This window comes from Zootoca vivipara, chromosome 7 (assembly GCF_963506605.1).
Source record: "Zootoca vivipara chromosome 7, rZooViv1.1, whole genome shotgun sequence".
In the NCBI taxonomy this organism is placed as follows: Eukaryota; Metazoa; Chordata; class Lepidosauria; order Squamata; family Lacertidae; genus Zootoca; species Zootoca vivipara.
In genome coordinates this window covers 56,292,690-56,310,259 of record NC_083282.1, presented here as the reverse complement: position 1 = coordinate 56,310,259, position 17,570 = coordinate 56,292,690, and the positions used below count along the sequence as shown (strand labels likewise).

General features: G+C 44.1%; 1 protein-coding gene across 7 annotated transcripts in view; it reads left to right on the top strand.

Moving 5' to 3' along the window:
• The window catches only part of SLC45A3 (solute carrier family 45 member 3), an 80,809-nt gene that overhangs the window by 28,514 nt on the left and 34,725 nt on the right, over positions 1–17,570 (top strand). For 2 of the 7 annotated variants that reach the window (XM_060277115.1, XM_060277113.1), the window contains 2 exons: positions 1,134–1,189; positions 1,726–1,806. The gene's annotated coding sequence lies outside the window, so the exon portion shown is untranslated. The other 5 variants (XM_060277112.1, XM_060277111.1, XM_060277110.1 and 2 more) reach the window with 4 other exon arrangements.

The window sequence follows — 17,570 nt, the reverse complement described above, 5'->3', positions numbered from 1 at the left end:
TGGCTCGGCTCCACTGAATTGTATACTGTATCTGTAAATGCTTGTCTAATTGGAGAACAGATGTCACCCCACCCCACAAATGCGTCTGCAAGCATTTGGGCAAACAACTATTTGGCCACACGTATGTCCGCATTCATGTATGGCTGAAGGGTTGTCACAACCTCATTCTGCATGAAGTTCTAAATGGACCGGAGTGTGAAATCAATTTCAATGCAAATTTACATGGAGCTGAAACAAATTGCCCCTGTAGCATTCACAAATGATGCATGAGTGGCAGAAGATTCATAGGGCATTGCTCCATTCAAAGATGATATTGCTGAACAGGCTGCTCACCACCGCCCAAGGTGGTCTGTTGAATGCTTGAGCAGCTCTTACCATAAGGAAATTACTTCCAATGTTTAGCCAAAATGGTGATGACATCATTGATGTATTTTAATGTTTGTTGGAAGCCCAGCCAGATGGGCAGGGTATAAATAATAAATTATTATTATTATTATTATTATTATTATTATTATTATTATTATTATTATTATTATTATTCTAGCTAACAGCATTTCATTTGGCTGCCCAAAGTAACTTTGTGACACCAGTGCTATGGGCGACATCCTATGCAGGAAAGGCCATGGGCATCACAGAGAGAGAAACCCTATGCTCAGTGGGCCTTACACCAAGGTAAATGTGCATAGTATTACTATCCTGATCCCCACTCTACTAGAACAGGCTTAAAATGGAGATAAGATACAAGGAATCTCCATTCACATAGCTAGGTTAGAAAGTTATTTCTCTACAGTATAGTAACCATCCACCTCACATCTTTAAGAAAGTAGACTCAGTCCATTGAGTTTTTAAGCAAGAGAGGCCATGTGCTGGTTGTAGATTCCAGAGGGAAGGACAGAAATGTTTGTGGTGCAGCAGCTCTCCTTACTTTCTCCTTCAATACCTGAACATCCAAAGGTCGAGTGATTTGCAAGTAATAAATAATCAACATCATGTGTGTTTGGAGGCAATAGTTCAGCCTGTGAGAGAAGGCCATTTGAGATCCACTTAATCCAGGTGAAATTTTGAATCCAGTGGTGTTTTTAAAATAAATGACATACTTCTTCTATTAGGTAATTCTGTCTATTTTCATCTAGGTTTTGGGCAGAGTGAAGAAAGTGGAGAAATTGCTCCCCCACCCCCATTTGTGCAAGTAAGTTCCACTGAAATCAACCTTAGCTTTTCCCCTCAGCCCCTTCCTTTCCATCAAGGAAATCTTTCACACTTTTCCTACAGGGTACAATTGGGTGGCTGTTGTTGTACATAGTTGCCATTAACAACGGATATTTGAAGGTCATCGTTCTGGGTCAAACCCTCTCAACTCGGCTTCCAAAATCACCCCCAAGAGTAATAATAAAATGCTGGCAACCCCCATGCTAACAACAAAACATTAAGCCCAACATAATATCATGTTAAGTGAAGCTAGGCTAGGGCTTGCATCGCACACTCATACTACCTAGAGTCCCATCGAAATGAATGGGTGTGGCTAACTCTGCTCCACTGATTTCAGTGGGTCTGCTCGGAGTACAACTTAGTTGACCATCATAAAGCTTGGATCCTGTTCGGGACGGGGCTGTTTACTGAAAAGTAGACTTCACTGAAACGAGTGGAAACTTTCTACCGGTACGTTTCCCTCGACAGATGTATGTGTGTATAATCTCGGTCTACCCTTTCCTTCCTTCCCTCCAGGAAAACATCTCCGTCTGCAACCCCCCAAGCGCTCTTCGGTCGCCGAGTCTCTTCCAATCGCCGCCTGGAAGCGCAGAGCCGGTAGGACCGGAGGAGAAACCCCCGCCGTCCCCGCCCCGCCCCCTCGACTATGCCTCGGGGTCGGGAGAAGTCCTCCTTCCGAACCCGACCAAAGCCAACTTCACTCCACCCTGGCGGCCTTGGCGCATGCGCCCTGGGGCTGGCCAATTTAAAAGGCGGCAGAGCGAGACACTGGCGGGTATTGAGCGCCTCTGCACAAATCCCGGCGCGGAGGGGGCCGAAGCGGAGAGGCGGTTTCGCCGGGGAAGGAGGCATGCCGGCGGCGGCGGCGGCGCTGCTTCTATGCCAGGTACGCGAGGAGCACGTGGGCCTGTCTGGGCCGAGCCCCCTCCTGCCAAGTCCATGGGCACTCCCCACCACTTTTAAAGACTGCAAAGCATCTTCTCCAGAAGTAGATAGTTGTCTTTGCCCTTGAATTGGAGCTTGGGGCGGGGGGGAGGTGGAAATCTCCGGGGATGCTCATTGCAGAGGGAGTGCCGAAGGGAAGCCCAGCCAGCAGCCCTGCGGGCCCTCCAGGCCGGCGCTTCTCCGGAGTTTGGCGGGACGGGTCGGTTGCAGGCAGGCGCTCCGCGTGTCCTCCGCTGTGGGCGGGCGGCTGCTTGGAGGGCGCGCCGGGAGAGCAGCAGCCGGCTCGGCCCGGGAGCCCAAGGCGCGCAGCGCCTGCTCTGCAGAAGCCCGCGAGGTTCTTCTTGGGCGCAATAATGCCGGATCTCTCTTTTGGGAAATCTTCGTCTCCGGAAAAGTTGAGATGGGAACGGTGGGGGAGGAGGCGTGAGTCACACTGAACCGCCGGGTGTTTATTTTGGTTGAACTCGCGGCAGCCTTCCCTGGTGACGGACGCGTCAAAGATTCCCTGCTCGGCTGCTCCGATTTCCTGGTTGCCTTTAACCTGGAGCAGGTGGGGCTGAAGGGCGCCTCGTTCGAGCGGGGCGGGGTGGGGGCGATGGGGATGTCGCCGGTGCCTGCCTTGCTCCTTTGACTGCTTAATAAGAGCCGGTCTGCTGGCTGGCCAAGGGATCCCCGTCTGCTCCGGATAAGCGGATCAACAAACCAACTTCATCCTCCTTGCTTCCACCCTTTCTGGAGCACGTGCGCTGCCATCGGATCGACTTCTCTAAACGAAAAGTCAGGCTTGTGGGATGAGTTATCCCGGGAGCAGCGATAGGGCCGCTGAAGCTCGTCACTTGAGAGAGCCATGAGTTGATAGAATCCAGTTGCTGGCTGTCCCTTATAGTCCAAACACCAAGCTTTTAAGAAGCTTGGCATGTGTCAAGGGAGAGAGTACAGATCCTTCATTTTTTGGCAGCATATCCCTTACTCCCTACTGTGCAACATTGGTGATGCTGTTAAGGTTTCTGGGTACAGAACCAATGGGTAGCAACACAATGGTAGGATTTGGGGGGCCTGCCCCCCCAACAATTGATGGACACCAAGCAGTGCTGGGCAGCTGGTGGTTTAAATTTTCCAGAGCGACTTTATGTCAGAGGAATTATGGGAAATTTAAATGGCAGCTAGCATTGGTGCCAAGTCTTAGGGGCTGAGGTCCTTTCCCCCTTCCAATAAAATATCTGAGGGGGTGCCCCCCCAAGTTAATGGGCATTACCATTCAAATGGTGTGCACTTGCTGTGTCTTGTGATCGATTATGCAGGGTGGGGCTTACCTGCCCCCCTCAATATTTTATTCAAGTTGGCACCCCTGGCATCTAGAGCGTACCACCTAGTGTCCTGTATGCTGCTTGAAGCACTGAACTGATACCCCCCCCCCCAAGTGGGAGGAAGGTAGGTGTCAGCAGTGGGCCTTGCCACAGATTCCTGCACTGCAGGGGGTTGGACTAGATTACCCTTGGGGTCCCCTCCAGCTTTGTGATTCTAGGGTGCTGGGCCCCCAGCAGCAGGCCAAAGATGCCAGGTGCTTGCACCAGTGCTGTGTATAACTAAAGTAACATCACTTACTATTTTGAGCTGTGTTTCCCCACTGTGCTTTTGGAAACTGTTTGAAAGCAGCTTTGGAACTGTGAATGGAACCTGAATGTGCCTTGTGCAAGGCACCCATGTCCAGGGGAGGGGGGGTGCAAGGACAGGAATGGACCCTTGAATCATGAGGAACACATGTTGGCTGAGGAGGAAGCCCGCCTCACTTTCTTATTTACAAAGTCAAGGTCTGAGCACATCCTGCCAGGCAAAATATTGCCACACAATGGGAATTGGTTGTTGACTATTTCTCGTAGTTGATTACCCATGTTTCTCTGTCAAACACAAAACTCCTGGGAGGATTTCATCATGTTTGTACCACAGACAGACAACATGTAGCCCAGATTATGCAACTTGTCCTGCTGTTAAGATCCTTTTCCTATTAGTTAATCAAACTCTTATCTTGACATAACTTGTGTTCCCATAGGCAATGAGTAAGCAACTGTTCTCTGTCTTTTTGAAACAGAACAGCTATTGACTGTAGAGAATAAGGAATAATTCAGCTGTGCACTTTTTATGTAGTATCACAACCTTTTGCAGTTTCTGTGCTCCCTTTTTTCACTTTTGCCTGTAGAATACCTCTGTGTAAATCAAGTTTGCACTCTCCAGTATCAGCCGAAGCTAATCCAATAAAAGCTATTGCCTTAATTTCCTTCTTTTTCTAGCTTTGGGGAGTCTGAGTAATGGATTCTAAGTAGCACTAAGCCTTTATGACAGGATGGGATATAACCCTAGTGTTTTAGTTAGGATTATCTGAGATACAGCGCACCTGCTAACGCAAGCACAGAGCAGTAGTTTAGTGCAATGATGATGGAAAGTGCAAATATTTGAGTAATGAGTAAGCTTACACGTTCAACTCAGAACCAGTGTGCTGATGTTCTATTTGACTCTCTCGTAAAACTCCTTTCTTTGCAGTTCTTCTATATCTGTGCACTTCCTCTTCTCTTCTGTTTGAAGTACAGAAACTCTTGGAAACTTCAGTAGCCTGAGTAACGGCTGTGGTTCCTGGTTCTTAACACACTCTGAGGCACAAATTCATCGATGATGAATGCAAAGGAAGCTCAGGCATGCTGCCACATCAGCACCCCTTTGTGTGGTGCGCATGGAATTGCTGTGCTTTTTCCACATGTGATACTCCTCTCCACGTATCCCTCCCTTTTCTGTAGGAAAACTTTATATAGGGACCAGCAGTTTTGCTTTGTTTAAATTCTGTGATAATGTGTGGTGCCGTTCTCCTTTCAGAAGCTAGTGCATAACGTATTTTGTGTGTGTGTGTGTGTGTGTGTGTGTGTGTGTGTTTTGGTGTGGGGGGAACATGATCAAAATGAGATTGTACTGCTAAGCAATAGCTGTAAGGGATTGTTGGTAGAGCACTCTGAAACAGGCTGAGAAAGAGTGTTTTCAAGAAAGCTGCATGAATAGTTAAGAGCAGGTATTATTAAACTATAACTCCCCTGAATCTCAGCATTAGTATTCCACATGTCAACATGGGTATATTCTGTGCCTAGTAGTCAACTAAGAGATATTGGATTGAGGTTATAGTGATGTGTTCTAAGTGCTCATTAATTATTAAAATAAAATACCTGTAAATTTAAATAATTATTAAATGTATATACCGCCGTTCATCTGGGGATCACAGGGCGATTCACAGTATATCATGCTCTTTGATGCTTATATATCCTTTGTCATTCTACAAATCTTCAGAAAATGTGACACACAGCAGGACAGAATATGGAGATGTTTGAATAATTGGATCAGTACAGTGGTTTGATAAGGTTCCTCTTTCTTACCATGTGTGGCATAGTGTTTAACGCAGCCCAGCTTATTTCTGACTGCTGTTACAAGTCTTAGTTTGCTTCAAAACAGGTAAAAAAACCCTAATGGTTAGCAGCTTTAGGACATAATCATAGAGCAGTTAATTCAGAGCAAAATGCAGCTGTACATCTGTCTATAAAGGTGGCAAGCTTTTGATCACTGGTAATGTCTGTTCTATGATCAAGGCATATTCTAGCATGATGTTTAAGGAGAGATTGTCCTTAAGACACAGCACGCCAGTATTTGTTTTAAAATCTGAAACATTTCTCATGTTTTGATAGAAGCTCAAGCTGCCTGGTCCCCTAGATATGTAAATACTTTAAATAAAGCAAACATAGTTGGATAAAGTAGCATTGAAGGGCATTCTGTAGAATACATAGTTGCCACCACCCTAGTTGCATCTGGTTTGGCTTCCTGTGACACACTTTACATGGAGTTGCCTTTGAAGAGTGTAAGCAAACTTCAGATGGTGCAGAATGCAGCAGTTGGAGGTTTTGCTAGAGCTAGTTCAACATCAAAAAAACTAAGATCATGGCCATTGGTCCCATCACCTCCTGGCAAATAGAAGGGAAAGAAATGGAGGCAGTGAGAGGTTTTACTTTCTTGGGTTCCATGATCATTGCAGATGGTGACAGCAGTCACGAAATTAAAAGACTCCTGCTTCTTGGGAGAAAAACAGTGACTAACCTAGACAGCATCTTAAAAAGCAGAGACATCACCTTGCCGACAAAGGTCCATATAGTTAAAGCTATGGTTTTCCCAGTACAGTAGTGATGTATGGAAGTGAGAGCTGGACCATAAAGAAGGCTGATTGCCGAAGAATTGATGCTTTTGAATTATGGTGCTGGAGGAGACTCTTGAGAGTCCCATGGACTGCAAGAAGATCAAACCTATCCATTCTTAAGGAAATCAACCCTGAGTGCTCACTGGAAGGACAGATCCTGAAGCTGAGGCTCCAATACTTTGGCCACCTCATGAAGAGAAGACTCCCTGGAAAAGACCCTGATGGGAAAGATTGAGCGCACAAGGAGAAGGGGACGACAGAGGACAAGATGGTTGGACAGTGTTCTTGAAGCTACGAACATGAGTTTGACCAAACTGCGGGAGGAAGTGGAAGACAGGAGTGCCTGGCATGCTCTGGTCCATGGGGTCATGAAGAGTCGGACACGACTAAACAACAACAACAACAACAACAGTTCTTTTGGAGCATGTGACTTGCATTACTGTCTGTATCCATTGCTGGCTCCAGTCTTTTTCCAGACTTGTTTAAGGCCTTTCTCCTCTGTAGCGCATAACCAGGATTCTTACAGGTTCACTTCTTCCTACCAAAACTTGCCCATCTAGTCAGGGGATTGAGAGCAGGACCTTCTCCATAGCCCCCGCCATACGAAGCTGGGCTGTTGGTGATGGAAACGAGAAGCTTCTTCAAACATCATGGAACTTCCTGCCTAAGGAAGTCCACTTGGCTCCTTCACTCACTGCATTCAGACACCACCTAAATACCATTTAAATTTTCTGCAAGCCTGTAGCCTCACTGCCAGATTTGTCTTCTGTCCTTTGGGTTTTTCTCCTTCAAATTGTTTTATTTGCTGTGCTGTTATTAGTTGTTGTTTTCAAGTTGCTGCTGTTGATCCTTGTATCTCATGTTAGTCGAAAGGCTCATGAGCTGGACAAGTGAGCTGTACACGCTTTAAATAAAATAAATAAATGACAGGCAAGGGCCAGAAATCCGAATAGCCCCTATGAAGCAATAAGTAGCAGGATGCAGCTGTCTACTGTGTTAAGACAACACCTTCATGAGAGCCTGGAAGCTTCCACTTTAAGTAAAGGACAAGTTGCTGCTGCCATGCTTGTGGGCAGAAGCAAGAGGTGTCAGTGCTGTTTTCCAGCAGCTAGAGATTAGGACCTCATTCTTGTCCCTTTCTGCCTCATTGACTCCACTTCTCCTGTGCCAGTGATTCATGCAAGAATTTATCATTTTCTTCTTGCTTATCCAGCCTGTTCTCTGCCAAATTTCTAAATCAGCAAAATTTCAAATCTTCTTCCCAGAATCAAGTATGCACTTTCCTACAGCCATTGCTCAATTGAATTCTCTGGTTGCTACCTTTGAGTTTTTAATTTTGAATGCTGCAGCCCCTCATTGCAGATATTTACACAAAGCCTGCTTATCAGCAGTATTTTAAGGTATTTTTCACACATGAGGTACCTATAATGCACCTCAGATTTTGGCTAGAAGCTCCATTTTATTTACATGTGCTGTTGTAAAATATTGTGGTGATGGGCATAAATCGCATGGTGCAGAGCTCTTTTCCAGAGTATTGTATGTTAACAGTCTCAATTGCCAGTGGTTACAGGTAGGTAGCCGTGTTGGTCTGGATCGAAGTAAAATAAAAAAATTCCTTCAGTAGCACCTTAAAGACCAACTAAGTTTTTATTTTGGTATGAGCTTTCGTGTGCATGCACACTTCTTCAGATACACTTCTTCAATTGCCAGTGGCCTCTCTTACTATTGCAAAAAGTTCTTATATACAAGTAAAGTGAAGCTAATTTTTTCTTGGTTTTTCAGTGCCCGAGTTAGCAATATAATCTCGCAGGTTGCTTAACTTTTGACCACTGCTATAATGCAAGTAACAAAATTAAGACTTCCTTGCGTAAACTTCTAATTTGAAAGATGAAGAGATTGTCAAATGGCTGGAAGGCTCTGTTTCCTTCCTTGATGGTATCTGTCTCACTGCCATGGAGCTCTGCTGGGGCTGAATGCAGTATGTTTCATGCACTGCATTACTCCTGATTGAATCTTGTCTGGGGGGGTCTAATCAGTTGACCCATTTGGATCAGTGAGGCTTTCCTCGTAGTTGAACTCAGCCTGAGTTCTTCTGTGGTTGCAAAAACTATGATGATTCTTATGGCTTAGGGATGGGGAAGGGGATTGAATTCATGTCTCATTTAAAGCTGAATTTATCACATTCCCATTTTTCAAAACAATATGCAAACCAAAAGAGAGCTATCTGTCAAATTTCATACTCATCCAAATTTTGCTATGCAGTTTGCCAACTAAACAGTGCTTACAAAAATGCATGCGTTAGAGGAAAGTGTGCACAATTTTTTCTAAACTTTATTTATTTGGTTTTTCAAATTAAAATTAAAAAGTGTGCATAAAAATTAATATTTTGGCAAAAATAGCACACAATACATTATATTAGGGGAAACAGCTTGCAAAAATGTATATGTTAGTCAAAACTGCACATAAAAATGTGCTTATTAGGGGAAATTCACACCAAAATGCTGCTGAATTTTCATGAGGATTTAAATAATAATAATTCTCATATTGCTGCAAAATGTTACGGAGAACTGAATTTTAGTTCAGAAAGATGAGAATCTAAGCTAAGAGAACTGAATTTGACAGATGTGTCCATCCCTATGCAAGCCTTAACCAATTTATTAGGCCATAAGGCTTTTGTGGAATGGATTCATTTCATTAGATGCAATAAAGCACTGTTCTCAATTGGTAAGCGTGTGTACATGAATATATAGGGTGTGTGTACCTCAGTATATGGTGGGCATGTACACGAGTGCAGGAGGGAAATTGTAAGCATTGGGGTCAAAAGGCAATGAAATGCCTGAAAATCCAGGCTTAAATTTACGGAAAGCAAGCACAATGGCCATTCCCATTGGCAGTAAAAATCAATTATTCCTTCTGTGAATAGTCACTGTGCTTATCTTGCCTGCATTTAGGCTGCAGTCCTAAACACACAAGAGCCTCATTGAACCCAGTGGGACTTACACTTTTGAGTAAATATGCTTTGGGGTTGCACTGCATATCTGTAATTGAAATGTCACAGACTGTGCTACTTGCCTTTCATTGCCATTTGATCCTGCTGTTTACTGTTCCCTCCCCATGCCTGAACCGACATACTCACAATACCTGACAAGTGAGCATGATGCTTCATGCATCCAATGAAGTTGACTCTAGGCCCCGAGAGCATGTGCCATACTAAAATTGCTAGTTTTTAAGGTGCTGCAAGACTTTGCTTCCATTTTAAAATTGCAAATACTGTTCAAAATGTCACTTTCTGTTGTTACCCATCTTCAACTGATTCATTTATAATCTTTATTAACCTTTCCCCCATAGGGCAAATGAGAAGTCAATTTGTTTCAGCCCCTCTTGCGTTAGTGTTAGCTTTGGTCATGCCTAGACCTCTAGGTTCATCTTAAATGGAATAAGTTCATCGGTAAAGCTGTAGAAAGCAAAGCACTGAATGAGTGCTGAATCAGTGGGGAAAGTGGTCTTTGGGGTGTGAGTACAGTGGTACCTTGGTTTAAGTACACAATTGGTTCCAGAAGTCTGTACTTAATCTGAAGTGTACTTAACCTGAAGCGAACTTTCCCATTGAAAGTAATGGAAAGTGGATTAATCCGTTGCAGACGGGTCTGCAGAGTACGTAAACTGAAAGTACACAAACCGAAGCGTACTTAAACCAAGGTATGACTGTATATTATTGGTTTGCAGCTACCTTTATTGAAGTTGCAGTAGATGAGAGCCAAGTATACTCATACTGCTTTGAAGGAAAACATGTACACACAATGTGGCTTTGAGATGGTCTGTAGGAACCCCATCTCATTGGCATGTATTTTAATTATAAGAGGCTTAATTTGAGGCTGGGGAAAAAAATCTCTAAGCTGCAAGGCTGTGAAGACTTGGACACCTTGCTAAGGAACCAAATTCTTGGCTCTGTGGAACTGCCCAAGAAATTGCTGTGTGTTCTTTATCCCTCCTCATCCTTTCTGCTAGTTTCTAGGAGGTCCTTCGAACTTGTGACACCTTTGGTGTATCTTCGCCTACCCAAATAGGAATCTGTTCCTGCTTGAAGTCTGAAAATATTTATTTTAACATTTTGCCAGTCTGACCATAGCTGCCAAGTTTTCCCTTTTCTCGCGAGGAAGCCTATTCAGCATAAGGGAAAATCCCTTTTAAAAAGGGATAACTTGGCAGCTATGAGTCTGACTATAAGAAAAGGCAGGCCCTGGGAAAAGAAGGAACGGAATAGAAGGAACGCAGCTCAAATAGCATTTTTTTGTTTTGCTTGGGGAGGCAGAGTGCGAGGACTGAAATAGGTTCTTCAGCAAGCAGGTGCCAGGTCCACAGGCACTCCATAAAAAAACATCTCTTAATGCCTGTGTTGTGGCTGCATTCTGGTCGTAAAAGTATTTCCCACAAGGAGACTGAGCATAGAGGAGAAGCAGCTCCTTCGGTGAGATATGGCATTGACCTTCCTTGCTCTGGAAACAATCTCTGCTCCAGCTGTTTATAGTCAGAATCACCTGCTCTGGGTTGACTTGAACAAGCCTTGGGGTTAATCATGCTAACTTCAATGAACTCCAGGCCTGTTTTTGCATGCAGTGCTCTGATGATTTATGGTGTGATCTAGCAGCTTAGAAAGCGGCCATGCCCATGACTTCCCCACTGGATTGTAGTGAGGCCTGCAGCAGAATCTGGAATTATGTGTGGCAGTTTCTAAAAATGGAATGTTCACGTTCCAAAAGTTCACTTAAAACTTAAAATATAGGAATTTGTTGAGCTATGTAGAGTTCATAGGAGGTAGCTCATCTCCTCCCTATTGTGCTATGATGAGAGTTTCTGTACTGATACCACTAACAAGTTACTGTACTCTATATCAATGAACATGCCGGATTTTAACCACCTATCCAAATAAAACCTGAAGTCATCAGTTAATTTGAACTTCAAAGGCCAAAATGGTTTTAAGGCCAAAACATCTTTCCCTGCTGCGATCAGAAGCTGCTGCTCCATTATGCCTTAATTGCCGGTATTCCTCTGTGCCACATTTTGAGAACCAACAGAGACCAAAGCTTGAGTGTTCCAGTTCATGAGAACCTCTTCCTTGCTCCTCCTGGAGCAGTAAACCAAGTACAAACCTTGACTTCCACTTTTGGTTTGTTTGGACTGAAACAAAGCACAAGTGCTGCTTCACACATAATGCTAAGTCAGTGCTCGGGGTTCTTGTTTTCCTCCTGGGGTGGGACAGGGAGGAGAGGGGTGGACCCAATTGAACAGCACGCACCAGCACACTGATCATTCACAGGAATCCATAGCTTGTGACTTACCGTTACACACAAACCAAGCATCTTTCTTTGCTGTACAAACAAGTTGGCCAACTCTGTTCTACTACATATTTGACCATCCTTGCTTTCCTTATACCAGTCAATGAATGGTTGTGGACAAAGCTGCAATCCCGTGCACATGTTCTCCAGAGTAAGTCCTACTAAACTTAATAGGCGTTATTTCTCATTCGCACACAGAAGACACTGCCTGACAATGCATTCATCAAGTGACAGTTATGCAAGTACCTTTGGTTGTGATCTGTGTCTTGCACAATTATTTCCATTTTCATGGAAACATGACATAAAATACCCATTCAGATTAAATTCAGTGCATCTCTGTGGGGGTACCTCATCTTTAACCCTGGCTGGTTTGAGAGCAGTTGTGGACCTTGGTGGATGTCCTGGGGAAGGGTATCCCAAGGTTTTGCAGCAGTAAGTCAGACTAACCACCTCTATCAGGGACGGGGAACCTGTGGCCCTCCAGATCTTGCTAGAATACAGCTCCAGTAATTCTTGACTGTTGGTCATTCTTTTGGGAGTTGACATAACATCTGGGGGGTCACAGGTTCCTCACCCCTGCTCTGTAACTTTTTGCATGCCCTTACATACCATACAAAGTGAACAAAACATTATGTGCTTAATAAATGATGAAGTTCAGCTTTCCATATGCATGCTTGAAACTTAACCGTGAAGATGTCAGGACCCATTTGTGATTGGGGATAATCTGTTACCCAGCTACCCTTCCGCTTCACCTGTGTTTCCCATGAACTTTGATATGGTAAACACAGCTAGAGGTGGGCAAACATCTCAACAAATGAAACATAAAGGGCTATTGAGAGAGAAAGTGCGTCCTTGCAATTTCCAGCGGCTTGTCTGCAAGACTACTCTCAATTGGCACCCTGTCCATGTGACGCCCCAGTAACTGAGAACATTTATAACTGGCCTTGTTTGTTCTGTTTAGCCATGCTGTGTATCAACATAGGACTGTTTGTGTTATGAGTGTAGCAGACAAGATCAGCCTACAGAGGGACATGAGCCAATAATCTAATGCTGAACCCAACTCCTTTTACTTTTTTTTTTTTAAAAAAAAGATCCTTTATACCGCCCTCAAAGCAGGATCTGATCATCTGGCAGCCATGAAACCAGTTATCATCTCAGCTTCTCTGTGAGGCTAACTGGTGTGCCATTTGTAGAAGTGGATACCTGGGACCAAAAAAGGCCAAAATCATACCCAAAACTTTTGGCAGATGATTGGAATGATAAAGTCAACACTGAGCAGTTTTTAGCTTTGTGGGTGGCTTTGGGGAGAGCTGAAACCTTTGCCATGAAGCTTTCATAAAATCCCAAATATTATTATTTAGTCCCATCAGTAAGTAGTAGTTATTGATTTATGGGTGCTGGTTAATAATTCCTATTTACTATAAGCCCAATGTTAATAGGAATCTTCCTGGGGGAATCCCGCCGGCCCCGATTCTCCTCATGCATTTCTACCCCTGCAACTTCTCAAGTGCTGCCTATGCTTGTTGGCTGTGTTTCTGCCTCCCCTCATTCAAATGTCCTTCTCCCTGCCTCCCTTCTTCCCTCAGTTGAAATGGCTGAATGTTAAATAAAGGTGTTTCACGTGAAAAAAACCACACACAAAAAACCACACAATAAGCCCAATGTGGTTTTAGGAGATTCACAAACTGGCTCGGAAAATACTGTAATGCTGGATTGTAGAAATTGTATTAAGATCATTCATGGGAGCAAAGTAAGGCAGCCCTTTACAAATTATGTAACTTTCAATCCTGCTGTAGAGATGAGCCTTGCCTCTTTTCTTAGTTCACCATTTTTGTATGATCTTGCCAACCTGCTGCCTTCCAGATGTGTCAGACAGACTACAACTCCCATCAGCCTCAACCAACAGGGTGGTAGGTGAGGCTGATGGGGAATTCATTTGAAAACATCTGGAGGGCATGAGATCCGTAAAGGCTTCAGTTGAAATGAGTCAAAGTACTGTACCCAGTTCCTCCTCTTTGCAAATGATCTTTGTTTCTAATCTATTCTTTCTTTGGAGATTGTGAAGAGAGAACCTGCTTGCTATGGTCAAAGAAGATACACACACACACACACACACACACACACACACACACAGGCATTAAACTTCTCTGGCAGGGATATAAATAGCTGAAATTGCAGACCAGAAAATTGCCATGGGGGAAAATGCATTAGTTAACACGTGATCACAAAAAAGCCCATTAGTATTGTGTGTCTGTCTGTGTCTGGGATCCAAAGTGTATTCTCCGACTAGGAGCAAAAGGTCATGCTCTTAAGTTCAGTCAGAAAAAAGTAATAAAATGTGGAGCCCTCTGTCATAGTCTCTTCAAAGCATCTTACAGCGGAGACTTTGAACACTGTGTTTTCCTCCCGTCTTTGCTATAACGGCGTGCATGTCAGATATGACTTTTCTGTTGGCATCAAAAAGCTGTCTCCCTATCCCAAGCTTGCAACTGAACTTCGCTTTGCCCTGTTAATGCTAGTACTCAAATGACTGGAGAGTTGGCTATGACTTTTTCCAAAGAAGATGCTCTCTGTGGGTGCTCCTCCTCAGCAAGCTCAGAGCTGCTGTGTCCTGGAATGCAATCCTGAACCCTGAAAAGCAGGTTTTTGGGAATGGCTCTCAAACAAGTCTGCTCCAACCCAGACCTCCCCTATCTGGCCAGTGGTGTGTTTGGACTTGGCAGGGGAAAAGTTATGTTGGACCCATCCCATGGGAACTGCTCAGATACCTGTTTCTATATTGTACACACAAACAGTACCAAACTGTTCTTACTTGGAGAAGAAACACTTAGAGAGATGCACTTCAAACACCCAAGGATTGCATTCCTTATATTGAAATTATAAATGGCAGTGTTGGTACTAAGAAGAGAAACAGATAGGGGAGCCACAGGATGGTAAAGACCACATGACTACCTGCAACTTGTAGGTGCTTTAAAGAATATTGCATTTCTCTGTCCAGAAGAGGGATCTTCAAAGTGGAGGGAAATGAACTTTCAGTACCAGAGACTTACGGCAAAAAAATTTTGGGGTTGCATGTCCTCCAAATACAAGGTAATTTTTCTTAGTTTGGCTTCTATTGACTCTCTACCTAGTGCACACCCTCAAAAGTAATCTTCAGTTTTGCTAATATAAATACTTTCATTTTTATCTTGTCTGGATGTCAGAAAGCTGTAGTCATCCTTGTGTTTTGACGAGGGTTAGAGACATAACCAAGTAACTGCTAAATTTTATATCTTCAAAAATGGGGAAACAGCATTTTTTGCTTCTTTGTCTTCATAGCCCTGGGTGCATCTTGCAGATCTGTCTTTCCCCTTAGTAAAGCTAATCCAATTATGACTGCATAACTCCTCCTGCACTCCATTTTAAGACTGTTACAAACTGCAGACTTTGGGACGACAACATGCCCAGCTTTTTCTCTCTCCAGCTCCACCCCCCCCACACCCAACATCCATAGAGCATGATTAAAAGAGACCTGGGGAATTTGAAAGCTTGCTTACTGTGTCATGACTCTATGGCACACTGTGGCTTTGGGATTATTCATTATGCTGCATGCCTTTTGGGAACCTGAGAAAAAGTCTTCTGGTTTTTGGGTCTTCTCTTAAGCTGTGAAACACTAGACACTAGTATTTCTCTTCTTTCTTTGCATGGGATTGCCTACTGGAAATGCTTGGGCGCTACAGTAAAAGCTGCACTTTTTGGTAGGTGCTTTTGGGATCCACAGCAGCTGTGCTTTCCAACCCCCCCCCCCCGGCATGAACTACTTAAAAATTGTGCAGAGTGCTACTGAGTTTTCTGCCTGTTGTAGCAGCTGCGTTAGATGTTAGATGCTACCGGTATATGATTTTTAATTGTATTTTTATTCCAAAGAATTCAGACAGTGATACAATAAAATGCAACATAATAGACAAAAGAAGCAATCTAAAAACAATTCAAAATCAAAATGAATACAGGCATCTCTCTCAATTTGCCTCTGTTTGCATTTGCAACTGTGTATGCACATGCTGTATTTGGCACTGAAAGAGGCTGGAATGGGGGCGAGGCAGAATGGGGTGGGCTTACGTGTGCTCCGCTGACATACACACACAAAGACCTGGAACGTAAGGGGGTTGCCTGTGTTTAATGCGATGCTTGTGCAGTCTCCCATCTGCAACCACAAATCCACAGACACGCTGGAGACACCTGAATGAAGGCTGCAGATCCCTGTTGTTCGCAGACCATGGTTTGGGAACCTCTGCACTGCACATTATTTATAACAGCTTAGTCTTTGCTAAAGCAAATGTTTCCCAAAACTGCTTCTTACCCTGATATAAAAAATCATGTGCACTACTATCACAAGGTCCTTGCAGGTCCCCTGTATTCTGTGAGCCTGAGAAGAGACTCAGGGGTTGTGTCAGTTCCTGTGATACCTTATGCTGAACTGCAGCTGTCCATCAAATATGGCTGTGCATATACATTTTTTTCCTTGCATAGCAGTAATATTCACGTAGGAATGCAACCTTGCATGAAGTGACCATAAGCAAACTGAACTTCCTGAATGGGTGACCTGAATATGCAAATGCTGGGTTGGCATTTTATAATTCCAAGGAACATAAACTCCGTAACGTGGGGTTTTAGATTTCTGCTTTAGATAAGTTCACATTTCAGTTCCTTTTTCTAATTGCTATTGAAACGTTTCTCCTCCCTCCCCTTGTCCTTCCTTGCTTGCATGAAATAATAAAACCCCGACTGGCTCAGAAGGTAACTTAAGCTGAACAAGCATTAAAATGGACTAATTCCCTGTAATATTTTCATACTAGTAACTAGATTCTGAAAGACAGTTTTCTCCCTTTCTTCACCAAGGCAGGCTCACAGGATTACCAAAGAAGTCATACAAAATGGGGCCTACAGCCAACTGTTTGGATGAAGGTCCCATGTTCAACCCCCAACATCTTCAGGTAGGGCTGGGAGAGACCCCTGCCTGAAAGCCTGGAGAACCATGACCTGCCAGCATAGGCAATATTGAGGTAGATGGACTGGTATGAGGCAACTTCCTATGTTCCTTACATATGTGGGGTTGTAGAGGTGTGGCTTGGGAAGAGAAATCCTCAGCTAGAGGAGTAATTTCCTGCATTTTCTGCTTGAAACCTCTTCAGAGCAAAGTGTTGCTTGCATCAATAGGCGTTCCCCACTGTACATCTGCCTCAAAGGCTTGCATGCCGCTGGCTGGCAGCAGAAGAGAACATGTCAATAATTGCCTTGACAGCGTGACCACGCATGGTCACAAGGGTTTGCAATGCCGCTGTCTTCAGCCTGACCTTCCTGAAGCCTATTGCATTTTCCAGATTCTTGACACCATGGAGTGATGTTAAGCTGAGAAAGTCTCTGTCTCTGTCTAGGGCTGGGGGGTGGGGGTGGGGGGGCAGAGCCTGAAATTCTTCAGATCATGTGCCCTCCAATTTCTGGTTAGCCTGAGTGTGAGATCAGGCACTGAAGCTGACCTCTTTTTATCTATGACCTTGGTGACTTGGAATTGTACCCTCTAACTTTCTAGCAAGTGTGTATGGAGCCAGGGGCTGAAGGGGGCAGGGAAGGGTGGAGAGGGTTTTGGAAAGCTTCTTTTCAGTAAGTTGTGTATTACTAACAAGTGTGGAGGCTTATAGCATTGAGAAGACCCCCCATTAAACCAATAAAAGGTCCTAGGCTGACCTTGAGAATCTCATGCTCTCCATTAAGCCTGCCTTACTGGATTGTGATGAGAATTAGGCAAGGGCAGCCCATTCATAAAGCAAGGTGAGGCAACTACATCAGGTGGCAAGATCCACGGAGGCAGAAGATTCAGC